This window comes from Populus alba, chromosome 1 (genome assembly GCF_005239225.2).
Source record: "Populus alba chromosome 1, ASM523922v2, whole genome shotgun sequence".
Lineage (NCBI taxonomy): Eukaryota > Viridiplantae > Streptophyta > Magnoliopsida > Malpighiales > Salicaceae > Populus > Populus alba.
This window is the reverse complement of record NC_133284.1, coordinates 818533-836664: the sequence shown is the minus strand read 5'-3', so window position 1 is coordinate 836664 and position 18132 is coordinate 818533. Positions and strand designations below refer to the sequence as shown.

At 35.9% G+C, this 18132-nt stretch overlaps 1 pseudogene; it reads left to right on the top strand.

Annotated features, from left to right (window-relative positions):
• Positions 1-2727: 2727 nt before the first annotated feature.
• LOC140954651 (uncharacterized) lies at positions 2728-8366 on the top strand (annotated as a pseudogene).
• The last annotated feature ends 9766 nt before the right edge of the window (positions 8367-18132 follow it).

Here is an 18132-nt window from a genome sequence, read left to right as displayed (position 1 = left end):
TGCAAATCAGATCCCAGCTGTACATATACGACTTTCGTGAGAAGCTTACATCATCTTTGAGATCGATTTACAGATCAAATCTCAACCGTACAGGTATGACTTTAGAAGTTTTCATCAACCCTGAAGCTCATTCACTTTCAAGCATTTTATTATCGGGCAGGTCACCTGGAACAATTAGACCACTTGCAATTTTCATCGCATTTTATCATCGGGCAGGTCGCCTGGAACAATTAGACCACTTGCGAGTTCCCTCGCATTTTATCATCGGGCAGGTCGCCTGGAACAATTAGACCACTTGCGAGTTCCCTCGCATTTTATCATCGGGCAGGTCGCCTGGAACAATTAGACCACTTGCGAGTTCCCTCGCATTTTATCAATCGGGCAGGTCGCCTGGAACAATTAGACCACTTGCGATTTTCCTCGCATTTTATCATCGGGCAGGTCGCCTGGAACAATTAGACCACTTGCGAGTTCCCTCGCATTTTATCATCGGGCAGGTCGCCTGGAACAATTAGACCACTTGCGAGTTTCCTCGCATTCTTTTTTTCATCGGGCAGGTTGATTGTGCATCAAAAGTATCATTAAGTCTTTTATTTTACATATGTATTTATTGTTTTTATTTGGGTTTTTATAATAAGTGATGTGCTTTTTAGTAATGAAGTTTCTTTTAATGTTTCGATAGGTTTTTGGAGCTTAAATGAATTATTTCAGAAAATTCAACGTCAGAATTCGGAACAAAGAATTGAAGAGAAATTTAGTTGAAGATTGAAGCAAATCTTGGTTCAAATTAGTGCTCTAAATTTGCCCCAAAAATCAATTCTATTCCAATTCTAGAAAAGAATATCATATGATCTATTTCAAGCCCAAACTTGCCTTATGTTGTGTGCAAACTTCAACCATCAAACACTTAAGGTTTCAAAGTCAATCTTAGCCCAAATAATATGTACATTTGTATACTTATTTGATGCTCAAATTCAGCCTCAAGTTCAGCCCCAAATCAGCCCCAAATCAGCCTCCAAATCAGCCCAAGCACAATCCATGATCTTACATGTCCACACAACAAATAACATTTGATTTATTTTGGGCAATTAATTGATCCAAGAGGGCAAGCACATGGATGGAAAGCTAACAGAATTGCCTATAAATATGTCTCTAATAGCCATCTCCAGGGGAGGCTTCTAAGAGGGTCGAATTGCTGTCCAAAGTTAGAGTCAGATTTGTGTCCGAATTTTTACTGAAATTCTGTTGTGTTCTTCTTTGTAGATTTCGGTTCTTTAGTTTGTAAAACTTATTATTTCAGTTTGATTCAAGTTATTTCATGTTTATTAAAGTGTTCTTATATATAATCATGGTTGGCTAATCTCTTTTCTTGGATCCAAATCAAGGATGATGGTGATTGAGGTGAGTTCTTTAAGATATGAATGAATGTTAATGATTATCTTCTCATCTTCTTCATGAATGTTTTATTATTGCAAAGAAATTTTAGAAATCATTTTAGGTAATGTTATAATCTTGAATTTTTATGCACAAACCTTAGTTTTGGTATAGAGATTGCTTGATTCAATGTCTTACTTAATTTGAAAGTACTTGTTCATTCTTAAGCAATAATTAATCTTCATCTTTTTAAACTTCATTGTAATATCTTCCGATCTAATATCACCATCGTTGATATTAGGTTGAGTTATCTTATATATGTTGAAGAAATCACCAATACATCACCATTAAAATTGATTTGGACCAAGACTTACTTTTTCTTGTCTTTTAAAATCTATTTACACTTTTTCATCTTTGAAAACAAATCCATCAATTATTTTCAACCAAGTTATTGTTAATTTAATTTCTCTTGAGTTTTTTTGTTGTTACCTAGCTTAATTTCCAGATCTAGCTCTCTGTGGATATGACCTCGATCTTACCGAGTTAATTGCTACATCGCACACTCGTGCACTTGCGAGTTAAAACAAGCCGATCACAAAAAGCGGTCAAGCAATTTTGGCGCCGTTGCCGGGGAGCTAGCAAGCAAAGGTAACAAATTTATATTTGATTATTGAAAAATAAAAAAAAATTCATATAAATAAAAAATCAAATGGCTGGTTTTACCGCCTAAAAAAAAAAATTTGACCTCAACTTTTTGGATATTGGACTATTAATTGTTGGATTTTGGTTGGTTCAACCATTTTTCTTTTATTGTTTATTCTAGTTAGTTTCTAATATTTATTATTTATATTATAAGGCTGGTTTTACCGCCTCTTGTTTATTTTATTTTTTTGTTGTTATTTCTTTTATATTTATTGTCTAAAGTGCTTGGCCGGTATTACCGCCTCTTGTTTATTTTATTTTGTTGTTATTTATTGTTGTTATTTCTTTTATATTTATTGTTTGAAGTGCTTGGCCGGTATTACCGCCTCTTGTTTATTTTATTTTGTTGTTATTTGTTTATTTTATTTTGTTGTTATTTATTGTTATTATTTCTTTAATATTTATTGTTTTGAAGTGCTTGGCCGGTATTACCGCCTCTTTATTCATGCTTGTTATACTTATCTTTTAATGTTTATTGTTGTTAATATTGTTTATTAGTTGGAGAGTGAATTTCTTAATTTGTTGTATTTTTATTTTTGAGCCATTACTTTATCTTGTACGTTTCATTTACTTTTATTTGCAATTTTTTTTTTTTTCTCTCCTTTCCTTTCGTATTCATATAATTGTTATTTTTATTATTATTATTATTATTTTATCATGGCTAATGTTGAAGATGTAGAGGGTGAAGGGAGTGTTCAAGGTAATGGACCTCCACAATTTAATGATCAACCTAATTTTCGAACTCTTAGAGAGTATCTTCACCCGGCTAGACAAAGTACACCTTCGTGTATTATCTTGCCTCTTAACCAACAAGCTTTCAATTTGAAACCGGGCATGATTCAACTTCTTCCCACATTTCACGGTATGGATTCTGAAAATCCATACATACACATTAAGGACTTTGAAGAGGTATGTAATACTTTTATTGATAGAACATGCACTGAGGAAACTATTCGGCTTAAATTTGTTCCCATTCTCTCTAAAGGATAAAGCCAAGCTTTGGCTAAACTCCTTACGTCCTAGGTCTATAGGTACATGGAGAGAAATACAAGCTGAATTTTTGAAAAAATACTTCCCCACTCATAGGGACGGCAGCCTTACAACGTCAAATGATGAATTTTTCTTGTAGTCCAAATGAGTCATTTCACCAAGCTTGGGAAAAGTTCAAAGACTTGTTAAAATGCATGCCCCACCATGGTTTTGAGATGTGGAGGGTTAGTGAGTTTCTTCTACGACTCTCTTACCACAGATTTTAAAAAGCTAGTGTCAACCATGTGTAATGGTGAGTTTTATGACAAAGAACCAAGTGAAGCCTTCGATTTTTTTTGATCAATTGGCTGAAAACACAAAGCAATGGGAGACTTCTCTCCCACTTCATGTTGAGTCTAGAAACACCATTTCTCATTCAAGTGGGAAGTTCCAATTAAAAGAGACTGATGATCTTAATGCTAGATTAGCCTCATTGGCTAGGAAAGTAGAGTCTCTTGAGATTAAAAAAGTGCATGTCATGAGTGAACAACAAGAGGAAAGTTGTGTTGTTTGTGAGAGCAAAGGGCATAGGACAACTGAGTGTCCTACCATTCCAGCCTTCAAGGAAGTGCTATATGGCCAAACTTCTGATTCAAATAATGTTAGAAAGCCATTTTCAAACCAAGTAGGCAATCCCTACTCTGAGACCTATAATCCTGGATGGAGGAACCACCCAAATTTTGGATGGAGAAATGAGGGCTCTTCAGCACCTCAAACATTTCAACCTCCACCCCAACCATTTCATGCTCCCACACATAACACGTACCAACCACCTCATAAGAGATCCTTAGAGGATACTCTTCAACAATTCATGCAAACACAAGGAGGAATCAACAACCAAGCTTACAAATTTCAAGACCAGACCAATAGGACCTTAGATGACATTCGAAGTCAACTAACCAAGTTGACTCAATCACTAAGCATTCAAGAGAAGGGAAAGATCCCAGCTCAACCAATGCCAAATCCTAGAGGTCAGGTACACATGAGTGAATCTTCACTTGGTGAACCTTCAAACCATGAACAAGTCCAAGCCATCACTACCCTTAGAAGTGGAAAGATTGTTGACAAAGCTATAGGTTTTGGGATTCCTAAAGGTATTGTGGAGGAGAAATCTAGGGAGAGTGAAGAGGGAATCAAAACACAAGTGACAAATGAGAGTTTGAGTGACAAAGAAGGTGAGATAAATGAGAAAGAGATGAGTGAGAAAGGAGATGATTCAAGAAAAATTGGAGTCAAAGTGAGTGATTTAGAATTTGTTCCTAGAGCACCATTTCCACAGAGGTTAGGGAAACCTAAACATGATCTTGTGAACTCGGAAATCTATGAATTGTTCAAACAAGTGAAAGTCAACATTCCACTCCTTGATGCAATTAAACAAGTCCCATCTTATGCAAAGTTCCTTAAGGACTTATGCACAGTCAAAAGGAGATTGAATGTGAAAGAAAGAGCCTTTCTAACTGAGCATGCTAGTGCCATCATCCAGTTTAAGACCCCTCCCAAATACAAAGATCCTGGTTGTCCTACCATTTCATGCATTATTGGAAGTCATAAGATAGACCAAGCTTTGTTGGATTTAGGAGCAAGTGTGAATTTGATACCCTACACTGTTTACGAACAATTAGGTTTAGGAGAAATCAAGCCTACTCGAATCACCCTTCAATTAGCTGATAGGTCAATCAAGATTCCTAGGGGTATTGTTGAGGATGTGTTGGTCCAAGTAGATAAATTCTACTTTCCTGTTGATTTTGTAGTGTTAGACACCGCACCTATTCAAGGTTCTAATGCTCCCATCCCAGTCATCTTAGGTAGACCTTTCCTAGCTACATCCAATGCTTTAATTAACTGTAGGAATGGGGTGATGAAATTGTCTTTTGGGAATATGACTGTGGAGATGAACATATTCAATGTCTCCAAACAAATTGGTGAACATGAGGACATTAGAGAGGTAGATTTGATCCAAACAATTTGTCAAGAACACTTTGAGAGAGAATGGGTAAAGGATCCATTGGAAAGAACTTTAATTCATGATGAAAGACTTTATTCTTTGGAATGTGTTGATGAGGAAGTAAAAGAACTCGAGACTTATCTGGATCCAATGCCTATTATGTCAATAGGTCAATGGACCCCATCGTTTGAGCCTTTGATTTCACCCCAAGTGAAAGTGGAGGCATCTCTTGTCCGACCTTATAAACCAGAAAGGAAGCCTTTACCGAGTGATCTTAAGTATGCATTTCTAGGGGAAGATGAATCATATCCTATTGTGATTTCATCAAAACTTAGCATAGAGCAGGAACAAGAACTTTTGAGAGTGGTGAGAAAACACAAGAAAGCAATTGGGTGGACAATCACTGACTTGAAAGGAATTAGCCCTCTTTTATGTACACATAGAATATATCTTGAAGAAGAGGCTAAATCTGTGAGGCAAATGCAAAGACGATTGAACCCAAACATGAAGGAAGTAGTGAGAGGTGAAGTGCTTAAACTACTTGATGCGGGTATCATTTACCCCATTGCAAACTCAAAATGGGTTAGTCCAACCCAAGTTGTCCCAAAAAAATCTGGAGTCACTGTCGTAAAAAATGAAAATAATGAGCTAGTACCAACTAGAATCCAAACTGGATGGCGTATGTGCATTGATGCGGGTATCATTTACCCCATTGCAAACTCAAAATGGGTTAGTCCAACCCAAGTTGTCCCAAAAAAATCTGGAGTCACTGTCGTAAAAAATGAAAATAATGAGCTAGTACCAACTAGAATCCAAACTGGATGGCGTATGTGCATTGATTATCGTAAGTTGAACATGGTGACTAGGAAGGACCATTTTCCGCTTCCATTTTTAGACCAAGTGCTTGAAAGAGTAGCCGGAAGAGCTTTCTATTGTTTTCTTGATGGCTACTCAGGTTACAACCAAATTGAGATTTCTTTAGAAGACCAAGAAAAAACCACTTTCACTTGTCCTTTTGGTACCTATGCTTATAGAAAAATGCCTTTTGGCTTGTGTAATGCACCAGCCACTTTTCAAAGGTGTATGATGAGTATCTTTAGTGACATGGTGGAAAATTTTTTGGAAGTTTTCATGGATGATTTTTCAGTTTATGGGGATTCTTATGAGTTGTGTCTAATGCATTTAGAAAAAGTTCTTGAAAGATGTGAAGAGAGAGCAATCTTGTACTTAATTGGGAGAAGTGTCATTTTATGGTGACACATGGCATTGTCTTAGGTCACATTGTTTCTTCAAAAGGATAGAGGTGGATTAAGTCAAAAGTTGAAGTCATTCAAAAATTACCTACCCCTAGGACTGTGAAAGATGTGAGATCCTTTTTAGGACACGCTGGTTTCTATCGAAGATTCATTCATTCTTTTAGTACCATTGCCAAACCATTGTGTAACTTGTTGTCACAAGATGTCCAATTTGATTGGACATCAAAATGTCAAGAAGCTTTTGAAAAGCTTAAAGGGTTGTTGACCACTGCACCAATCATGCAAGCTCCTGATTGGTCTTTACCATTTGAACTGATGTGTGACGCTAGTGATTTTGCGGTTGGGGCTGTTTTAGGGCAAAGAAAAGATAAGAAGCCTCATGTCATTTATTATGCTAGCAAGACTTTGAATGATGCTCAATTGAATTACACTACAACCGAAAAAGAACTCTTAGCTGTGGTCTTTGCATTAGACAAGTTCAGGTCTTATTTGGTTGGATCTCTTGTTATTGTTTTCACTGATCATGCAGCATTGAAATACTTGCTCACAAAACAGGATGCCAAGCCACGTTTGATTCGATGGATCCTCCTACTCCAAGAGTTTAACCTTGAAATTCGAGATAAAAAGGGAGTAGAGAATGTAGTGGCTGATCATTTGTCCCGTCTTTCAAGCTATGAGACCACAACTGATGAATCTCCAATAAATGAATTCTTTGCTGATGAAAATTTATTTTGTGCAGGTACTGTTTCCTACATTGGCTCTCCATGGTATGCTGACATAGCAAATTACCTAGCCACAAGTCAGATTCCTTCTCATTGGTCTAAACTGATAAACAAAAATTCTTGCGCAACGTGCGTACTTTTTTTTGGATGACCCCTACCTATTTAAAATATTGCCCTGACCAAAATTGTTAGGCGGTGCATCCCTGATCATGAAAATTCCAAGTGTCATTAATTTTTGTCATGTATTAGCCTGTGGTGGGCATTTCTCTTCCAAGAAAACGACTGCCAAGATCTTGCAATGTGGTTTTTATTGGCCCACTATGTTCAAAGATGTCCATGCCTTCTGTGTTGCATGTGACCGATGCCAACGACTAGGTAACCTCACTAGGCGTAACATGATGCCCTTAACCCCATTCTTGTTTTGGAAATATTTGATTGTTGGGGGATTGATTTCATGGGACCTTTTCCAAGTTCATTTGGCTACCACTTCATCCTTGTAGCTGTTGATTATGTGTCTAAATGGGTGGAGGCCATTGCATCTCGCACCAATGACCATCGAGTTGTTGTCAAATTCTTGAAAAGAAAATATTTTCTCTCGTTTTGGCATGCCCCGGGATATGATTAGTGATGGGGGAAAGCATTTTTGTAACAAGCCCATTGGGATGTTGATGAGAAAATATGGTGTAATTCACAAGGTCAGTACCCCATATCACCCACAGACTAGTGGCCAAGCTGAGTTGGCAAATAGGGAGATCAAGAAACATTTTAGAGAAAACAGTCAATCCAAACCGTAAGGATTGGTCCCTACGACTAGTTGATGCTTTTGTGGGCATATCGCACTGCTTACAAGACCTCTTTAGAAATGTCTCCCTTATAGGCTAGTTTATGGAAAACCTTGTCATCTCCCTGTTGAGATTGAGCATCGTGCATATTGGGCCATCCGGCAATTCAATGACAATGAAAACGAGGTTGAAAAAAATAGAAAGCTTCAATTGGATGAATTAGAGGAGCTGAGAAATGATGCATTTGAAAATGCAAAAATTTCAAAACATAAGATGAAAGCTTTGCATGATAAACATATTTTTAGAAAATCCTTTCATATTGGTCAAAAGGTTCTTCTTGTATAATTCACGATTACATCTCTTTCCTGGGAAGTTGAGGACAAAATGGATTGGTCCATTTGTGATTAAATCCATCTCTGAGCATGGTGCATTTGAGGTAGAAAATCCTAAGAATGGAAATGTTTTCAAAGTAAATGGTCATCGATTGAAACCTTATCTTGAAAACGTTGTGGCTGAAGTTGAGACATTGGATCTTGAAGATCCAATACCATTGTAGTATCAGAAGTAATGCGTTTTTATTTTGATTTTGATTTTTTTTTCGTTTTCATTTTTATTTTTATTTTTATTTTTATTTTCTTTCTTCCATCTCTTATATTTTCTTGTTCATGCATTAGGGACAATGCATTATTTTAAGTTGGGGGGGGGTGTGAGGTTCTTTATTTAAAAAAAAAAAATCAATATGATGTGCAGGTTAAAAAAAAAAAAATCAAGCAAGAAGTCAGCTCATGTCCAAGTCAATCAGACATTCATCCTTGAAAACAAAAGGGGAGTAACAGTTTTCTAATCGTTATACTTTTCTTCTCTTTCTTTTTTACATTGAGGATAATGTAAAACTTAATTTTAGATATTTGATTATGTTGAATGCTTGAGATAACCATGCTTGTTTAAAAAAAAAAAAAAAAAAAAAAACTTGCATTCGAATGTGAATGAGAACTTGTTTAGGATCAACATTACATTTTTGGATTCATTATTGTGTTGAACATTGCATGCTTTAATTTGGGATAGATAATATCTTATAAAGCAAGATATAGCATACTTTTTTTTTTAAGATTATTGAAGTACATCTTTCCTTGTAAAAGTTGTGTGAGTTGTGTGATTATGCATGAAAGATGAGTGTGATGCTTTACTTGTGATTATCCCTTTTGATCTAGTCCTAAACAAGGTTTAAGTAAATAAAGTAATAATTATTACACAAATAAATAAATAAATGTGTACAAAGTTCTATCTACTCCAATGTTTTGAGTTGCTCAGTAACTAGGGGTATTCATCACAAATGTTTATCTTTACGTCAAAAGGCAGCTTGAAATATGAGTATGCAAAAGCACTTTAAGTTTGTGACTTTGTGAGTAACCGGGTGCATTCATCACAAATGTTTGTATTCGCGTCAAAAGGGAAGTGATCACTTAAAGAAAAAGAATAAATAATATCTTTAAAAAAAAAAAAAAAAGAAAAAAAAAAGGAAAAAATATATATAGATATTTCTTTAGTTTGCTACCTTGTTTGTAGTAGTGAAAAGGGAAGATTACAAGTTGAGTTTTTCGCGTGAATCAATTATGTTGGTTGCATGATGATAAATACGATTGAATTTGGAATTTTGTATGGATGTTTGACTTAGAGAATGTGAGTATGCTTATTTTTCTTTATTTGCTATTGTGTGCACCAAGTTAAAGATACCAATGTTTGCATGATAGGTCCTTTAAGTGTGATGAGTCGAGCCTAATTATGTTATTATTGTTGTTTTTATTTTAAAGGTTTTATGTTTTGTTTTGCTTGAGGACTAGCAAAATCTAAGTTCAGGGGTGTGATTGTGCATCAAAAGTATCATTAAGTCTTTTATTTTACATATGTATTTATTGTTTTTATTTGGGTTTTTATAATAAGTGATGTGCTTTTTAGTAATGAAGTTTCTTTTAATGTTTCGATAGGTTTTTGGAGCTTAAATGAATTATTTCAGAAAATTCAACGTCAGAATTCGGAACAAAGAATTGAAGAGAAATTTAGTTGAAGATTGAAGCAAATCTTGGTTCAAATTAGTGCTCTAAATTTGCCCCAAAAATCAATTCTATTCCAATTCTAGAAAAGAATATCATATGATCTATTTCAAGCCCAAACTTGCCTTATGTTGTGTGCAAACTTCAACCATCAAACACTTAAGGTTTCAAAGTCAATCTTAGCCCAAATAATATGTACATTTGTATACTTATTTGATGCTCAAATTCAGCCTCAAGTTCAGCCCCAAATCAGCCCCAAATCAGCCTCCAAATCAGCCCAAGCACAATCCATGATCTTACATGTCCACACAACAAATAACATTTGATTTATTTTGGGCAATTAATTGATCCAAGAGGGCAAGCACATGGATGGAAAGCTGGAGGGGACATTGTGACATTATTTTGGGTCAAAAAGAAGAAAGAAACAGCTCATAAAGGAGGAAGAAAAACGTGCACCAAAGTGTTCTCCAAGCTGGCCTGATTTAATTTTCCAGAACACCTTTCGGTGTTTTGCCCATAACTGTTGACTCAGATGTCAAAATGAGATGTTCTTTAATGATATGGAAAGCTAACAGAATTTCCTATAAATATGTCTCTAATAGCCATCTCCAGGGGAGGCTTCTAAGAGGGTCGAATTGCTGTCCAAAGTTAGAGTCAGATTTGTGTCCGAATTTTTACTGAAATTCTGTTGTGTTCTTCTTTGTAGATTTCGGTTCTTTAGTTTGTAAAACTTATTATTTCAGTTTGATTCAAGTTATTTCATGTTTATTAAAGTGTTCTTATATATAATCATGGTTGGCTAATCTCTTTCTTGGATCCAAATCAAGGATGATGGTGATTGAGGTGAGTTCTTTAAGATATGAATGAATGTTAATGATTATCTTCTCATCTTCTTCATGAATGTTTTATTATTGCAAAGAAATTTTAGAAATCATTTAGGTAATGTTATAATCTTGAATTTTTATGCACAAACCTTAGTTTTGGTATAGAGATTGCTTGATTCAATGTCTTACTTAATTTGAAAGTACTTGTTCATTCTTAAGCAATAATTAATCTTCATCTTTTAAAACTTCATTGTAATATCTTCCGATCTAATATCACCATCGTTGATATTAGGTTGAGTTATCTTATATATGTTGAAGAAATCACCAATACATCACCATTAAAATTGATTTGGACCAAGACTTACTTTTTCTTGTCTTTTAAAATCTATTTACACTTTTTCATCTTTGAAAACAAATCCATCAATTATTTTCAACCAAGTTATTGTTAATTTAATTTCTCTTGAGTTTTTTTGTTGTTACCTAGCTTAATTTCCAGATCTAGCTCTCTGTGGATATGACCTCGATCTTACCGAGTTAATTGCTACATCGCACACTCGTGCACTTGCGAGTTAAAACAAGCCGATCACAAAAAGCGGTCAAGCACAGGTCGTCTGGAACAATTAGACCACTTGCTCGCATTTTATCATCGGGCAGGTCGCCTGGAACAATTAGACCACTTGCAAGTTTTCTCGCATTTTTTTTCATTTATCGGGCAGGTCGCCTGGAACAATTAGACCACTTGCGAGTTTTCTCGCATTTTTTTTTTCATTTATCGGGCAGGTCGCCTGGAACAATTAGACCACTTGCGAGTTTCCTCGCATTTTATCAATCGGGCAGGTCGCCTGGAACAATTAGACCACTTGCGAGTTTCCTCGCATTCTTTTTTCCATCGGGCAGGTCGCCTGGAACAATTAGACCACTTGCGAGTTTCCTCGCATTTTATCATCAGGCAGGTCGCCTGGAACAATTAGACCACTTGCGAGTTCCTCGCATTTTATCAATCGGGCAGGTCGCCTGGAACAATTAGACCACTTGCGAGTTTCCTCGCATTTTATCAATCGGGTAGGTCACCCATTACAATGAGACCGCACTTCATATTCTTTCTATTTGGGTAGGTCGCCCATTGCAACGAGATCACTTCATCATATTTTTTCCCTCTGGGTAGGTCACCCATTACAATGAGACCACACTTTATATTTTTTCCATTTTTGGGTAGGTCACCCATTACAATGTGACCGCACTTCACATTCTTTCTATTTGGGTAGGTCGCCCATCACAACGAGACCACTTCATCATATTTTTTCCATCTGGGTAGGTCACCCATTACAATGAGACCACATTTCACATTTTTTTTCATTCTGGGTAGGTCGCCCATCACAACGAGACCGCTTTTTCACATTTTTTTTTATTTGGGTAGGTCACCCATCACAACGAGACCGCTTTTTCATATCCTTTCCACTTGGGTAGGTCACCCATCACAATGAGACCACCATTTTTTTTTGGGTAGGTCACCCATCACAACGAGACCGCTTTTTCATATCCTTTCCACTTGGGTAGGTCACCCATCACAATGAGACCACCATTTTTTTCTGGGTAGGTCACCCATTAGAATGAGACCATTCTCCATCTTTTTTTTTTCTCCACCTGGGTTGGTTACCCATTACAATGAGACCACTCTTTTCTTTTTCTTGGGTAGGTCACCCATTACAATGAGACTGCATTTCACATTCTTTTCATCTGGGTTGGTTACCCATTACAATGAGACCATGTTTTACACATTCTTTTGTTTTGATTGAATGAGGTTGCCTGATGGGATCTCATGTAGCTTTGGTTAAAGGGAATCTCCATATGGGATTTCAGGTTGACCGAGCTACACACATTCTTTGGTTTTGGTAAAGGAGGTCGCCAGATGGGATCTCAGGTTAACGAAAAAAAGAGAGACAGAAAGACAAGTTTTTTTTCTTTACAAAGCTTACTATGCAAAACATCGAGGATTTTTGCTTCGTAAGCATTGTAAAGAGGGGGCATCTGTTGCTACCCAATTTTTGACCCATGTTTTTGATATGTTTTCAAAAAAATCCAAAAAAAATTAATTAAGAGAAAAATTTGAAAATTCAAAATTTTTTTTCTCGAGTCAACCGCATCTTTTCATTCAAACCATGTTGACCAGTTTTAAAAATGAGTTTCGGGTTGTTTCGGGTTAAAAACGTCATTTTCAACCACAACCGAGTTCACCGGGTCAATATGGGTCAAACCATGTCGACCAGGTTTAAAAATGAGTTCCGAGCTGTTTCAGGTCAAAAACGTCATTTTTGACCAAAACTGAGTTCACCAGGTCAATACGGGTCAAACCATGTCGACTAGGATGAAAAATGAGTTTCGAGCTATTTTTGGGTCAAAACCATCATTTTTCGGTTAAAACCCGGTTTACCGGGTTGATACCTATCAGATGTTTTTTTGTGTTAGCGGTTGAAACTGGCTTTTTATAATACTGAATAAATATTTATTATTATATATAATAAAACAAGAAAAAAAAACAAATAATAAATAATGCAAGTCAGCAGAGTAGTTGCATGATTGGTGGGGCAGTTGGCTGAGCAGGTGAATTATGAACGGAGCAGGTGCTCAGCTCTCCCCTGTTAGTGGCTATAAATAGCCACCGAAGATTGGGGGGCAGGAAAAAAGGAGAAAAAAAAGGAAGAGAAAGAATTGGGACACTGTGCATGTTCTTTTTTAATTTTTGTTCATGAGAGTAGCATATTATTTAGAAAAAAAATCAATTTGAAAAATACCAAATATATCCCGATTCATCTCAGCCATTGAAATAATCCAAGATTTAATCCCGTTGCGCCACGTCATCCGGTGCACCGAGATTTCGGTGCACCGAGCCACACAGGATCAAAACCCAGAAAATCACAACCGTCCGATCAACTTGCAGATCTAGCCAATCACAACCATCCGATCGTTTCATCCAAGATCCAACGGTTAACATCCTTCAGCGGCACCGGTACACCATATACGCGTCCGCACCGTAGCCAATCTCAGAGCATCTCTCTCCTCTCGCCGGCGACTCTCTCTCTCCTCCGATCTCCCGTCATCGGCCGTATCAAACCTCCGTACCACCACAGAAAGGTTCCTCACATGCTGTAAAGTAAAACCCCGGTGGTTTTCATCGTTTTCACCGCCTCATCTGGCCGGAAAAAGGTCGCGATCGTCGCCGGCCACCGAAGCTTCAAGGCGTTGACTCTCCCTCCTCAGCCATCAACGGACGTCGAGACCACCACCAACAGAATCCTCGGCCTCAGATCTACCAGAACCGACTATCGGTTGGCCAGAAATCTCGCCTGAAAATCTCGCCGCCACCAACAGTAGCCACGCGTGAGCCACACGCGCCGCCAGTGGCATTTTCGTAAATTTCTGATAAATCCGAGGGTATTTCAGTCTTTTACCTATATTGTGGTGCTCAAGTAATTTTTTTTATTTCTAACATTTTTGTTATTTTGTATATAAATTTTCTTGCATGTTGTAAAATAAAAAAAAAAAAACAAAAAAAAAGAATAACAACGCGGGTCCAACACCCATCCTATCATGTTATCGTTTGTGGGTCCAAAGCCCAAATTTCAAATATAAGATACTCATTTCTCAACGATATAAAAATAATTTTATAAACAAATATTACTCGCCGACATGTCTCTTTTTTTAGAAAAGGACCGATGTCAAAAGTTTAAATACCAATATGGATTATGTCCATAGTTTTTTTTTGGTAACTCAGACGTACTTCTCCTTTATAGGGTTAAACGTCAATATTTTAGACAAGTCTCCTATTTTTTAGGGACTGATGTCATTTTTAACGTGTCTCCTATTTTTAGGGACCGACGTTAACCATAAAAAATAATAAAATTGCAAAATAAGCTCAAAATATAATATCATTTGAAACAAATAAAAACACACAAGTAAGGGTAAACCTTTCTTTTGAAAGGATGTTTTTAAGGGTGGTGTCTACCTTCCTTAATCATAACTAACCCAGTACCTGAATCTCTGGAACCAGTGTCTAATTTGGGATTTCTAGTTCCCTCAAATTACTAGATGGCGACTCCAATAAAATTTTCATTTTTTTTTGGTAACTCAGACGTACTTCTCCTTTATAGGGTTAAACGTCAATATTTTAGACAAGTCTCCTATTTTTAGGGACTGATGTCATTTTTAATGAGCATTTACCATAAATTAAGGTATCTTATAATATCAAACTTGTTATTATAAAACATGATTTGGTTAAGGAGTTATTGATACTTCAAGTGCAAAATGATGATATAAAACCTTGATAAACATGCACTTTTAAGTACTAATCACCAGTTCTGGAAATTATGGTGTGCTTGAAACGGTAAATGGTAAAATGGTAAATGGTAAAAACTTGACACGATCAAAAGCTTGATGTCCTTTCCCAAGTGCAGGAGTGTCGAAGTAATAAATAACCCGGCAAGACCGGGGTCGAACCACACAGAGAAGTTAATTGTATAAATTATAAAATAACAGCACAAACAATAACAACAATAACAATAATAATAACAATAGTAGTACTAGTAATAGTAATAATAATAATAATACTCAGTACGTGGCGTTGTTATACCTGAGAATGATCTAAAAGATCGGGTCACAGGTTTCCAGCCGATATACTGAGTTTATGAACAGATAATAATAATAATAACAACAACAACAACAACAATAATAAAGAAGAGAAGGAAGAAATTAATGAGAACTTTGAGTTGAAAGATTAATGTAAGGATTAAACAACGATAAAAATAAATGTCAAGGTTAGAGGATCCACTAATGGTACTTCAAACAAGTATAATATAAACTCTTATTACTCAATTGGAAACCACACATAAAAGAGGTTCCAATCAAATTATAAATTGTTAACATGATTACATTAGTTATCTTATTCGAATAAAGCTAGTACTTGTAAATGTTGGCAGGCATTCATGATTATAACTTATGTTAACAACAAATCAAGTTCTTTCATAGCTCAGGTGTCGGTTATACCATACAGTATGGGCTATGAAAGTACCAAGTATTTGTTTGTACCAAGTGTTATACAACATAAATCTAGATTAACCATTTAACAAGCAAAGTATTAAAAGTGAACAAGATATAACAAATATAAAACATGTTAGTACTCCAACGTTAAGGTCCATGTTAAAGTTTATATTATACTTATTCTTACACCATTAGTGTACCCTTTTCACCTTGACATAATTAACTTAGCTAGACATAATGAAAGAAAGAAACATAAATGAAAAAAACATAAATGAGAAAGAAGTTAACTAAGTAAAGGAAAGGAAATGAAGTGCATAAACTTGATATTAATGAAAGCAAAACATAAGCAATACAAAGAGAGAAAGCAAGAGCATGATCTTGATCTGGAAACCAAGATGCCTCAATACATGGTAAGTGCCTCCTTTTATAGGCCAAAATTTGGAACTATTGATTTGTTGACTAATTGATGAGTGGGTGGCCACATCTTGACTAGATAACAATCCTTATCTTCTTGTCTGATCAAGACGTCATTGCTAACATCATAATTTGCCCAGAATCCTCAAGAATGTTCTAGGAAATTGTCTCAGCTTTCCAACAAAAAAAAGATGAGGTCATTTGGACTTCTAGAACTCAAGATATGGGCTGAACACTAAATAGTGTTTGGGCTGCAGGACAGCTTCGGACTTCTTCGTTGTTCCTTCCATTTGGACTTCAAAACGACCTTTTCAAATCTTGGGCTCCTCATGAAAGTTGTAGGCCTTTGTCTTACCTTTCCATCCATATAAAGTGGACCTAAATCCGAAATCTAGAGCTCCAGATATGATCCAATTACCGAGCAATATTCCGGTTTGGACTGCACCGACATCTCTTTTCTAAGTTTGGCCATCTCTTTGTCCTTTAACTTTCAATGCTTAAACTCATCAATCAATCCTTTTATTTATGTGATAGTCCTGCATTTAAAATGAGTATTTACCATAAATTAAGGTATCTTATTGACACGACCAAAAGCTTGATGTCCTTTCCCAAGTGCAGGAGTGTCGAAGTAATAAATAACCCGGCAAGACCGGGGTCGAACCACAGAGAAGTTAATTGTATAAATTATAAATAACAGCACAACAATAACAACAATAACAATAATAATAACAATAGTAGTACTAGTAATAGTAATAATAATAATAATACTCAGTACGTGGCGTTGTTATACCTGAGAATGATCTAAAAGATCGGGTCACAGGTTTCCAGCCGATATACTGAGTTTTATGAACAGATAATAATAATAATAACAACAAACAACAACAACAATATAAAAGAAGAGAAGGAAGAAATTAATGAGAACTTTGAGTTGAAAAGATTAATGTAAGGATTAAACAACGATAAAAATAAATGTCAAGGTTAGAGGATCCACTAATGGTACTTCAAACAAGTATAATATAAACTCTTATTACTCAATTGGAAACCACACATAAAAGAGGTTCCAATCAAATTATAAATTGTTAACATGATTACATTAGTTATCTTATTCGAATAAAGCTAGTACTTGTAAATGTTGGCAGGCATTCATGATTATAACTTATGTTAACAACAAATCAAGTTCTTTTCATAGCTCAGGTGTCGGTTATACCATACAGTATGGGCTATGAAAGTACCAAGTATTTGTTGTACCAAGTGTTATACAACATAAATCTAGATTAACCATTTAACAAGCAAGTATTAAAAAGTGAACAAGATAACAAATATAAAACATGTTAGTATCCAACGTTAAGGTCCATGTTAAGTTTATATTATACTTATTCTTACACCAATTAGTGTTACCCTTTTCACCTTGACATAATTAACTTAGCTAGACATAATGAAAGAAAGAAACATAAATGAAAAAAACCATAAATGAGAAAGAAGTTAACTAAGTAAAGGAAAGGAAATGAAGTGCATAAACTTGATATTAATGAAAGCAAAACATAAGCAATACAAAGAGAGAAAGCAAGAGCATGATCTTGAATCTGGAAACCAAGATTGCCTCAATACATGGTAAGTGCCTCCTTTTATAGGCCAAAATTTGAACTATTGATTTGTTGACTAATTGATGAGTGGGTGGCCACATCTTGACTAGATAACAATCCTTATCTTCTTGTCTGATCAAGACGTCATTGCTAACATCATAATTTGCCCAGAATTCCTCAAGAATGTTTCTAGGAAATTGTCTCAGCTTTCCAACAAAAAAAGATGAGGTCATTTGGACTTCTAGAACTCAAGATATGTGGCTGAACACTAAATAGTGTTTGGGCTGCAGGACAGCTTCGGACTTCTTCGTTGTTCCTTCCATTTGGACTTCAAAACGACCTTTTCAAATCTTGGCTCCTCATGAAAGTTGTAGGCCTTTGTCTTACCTTTCCATCCATATAAAGTGGACCTAAAA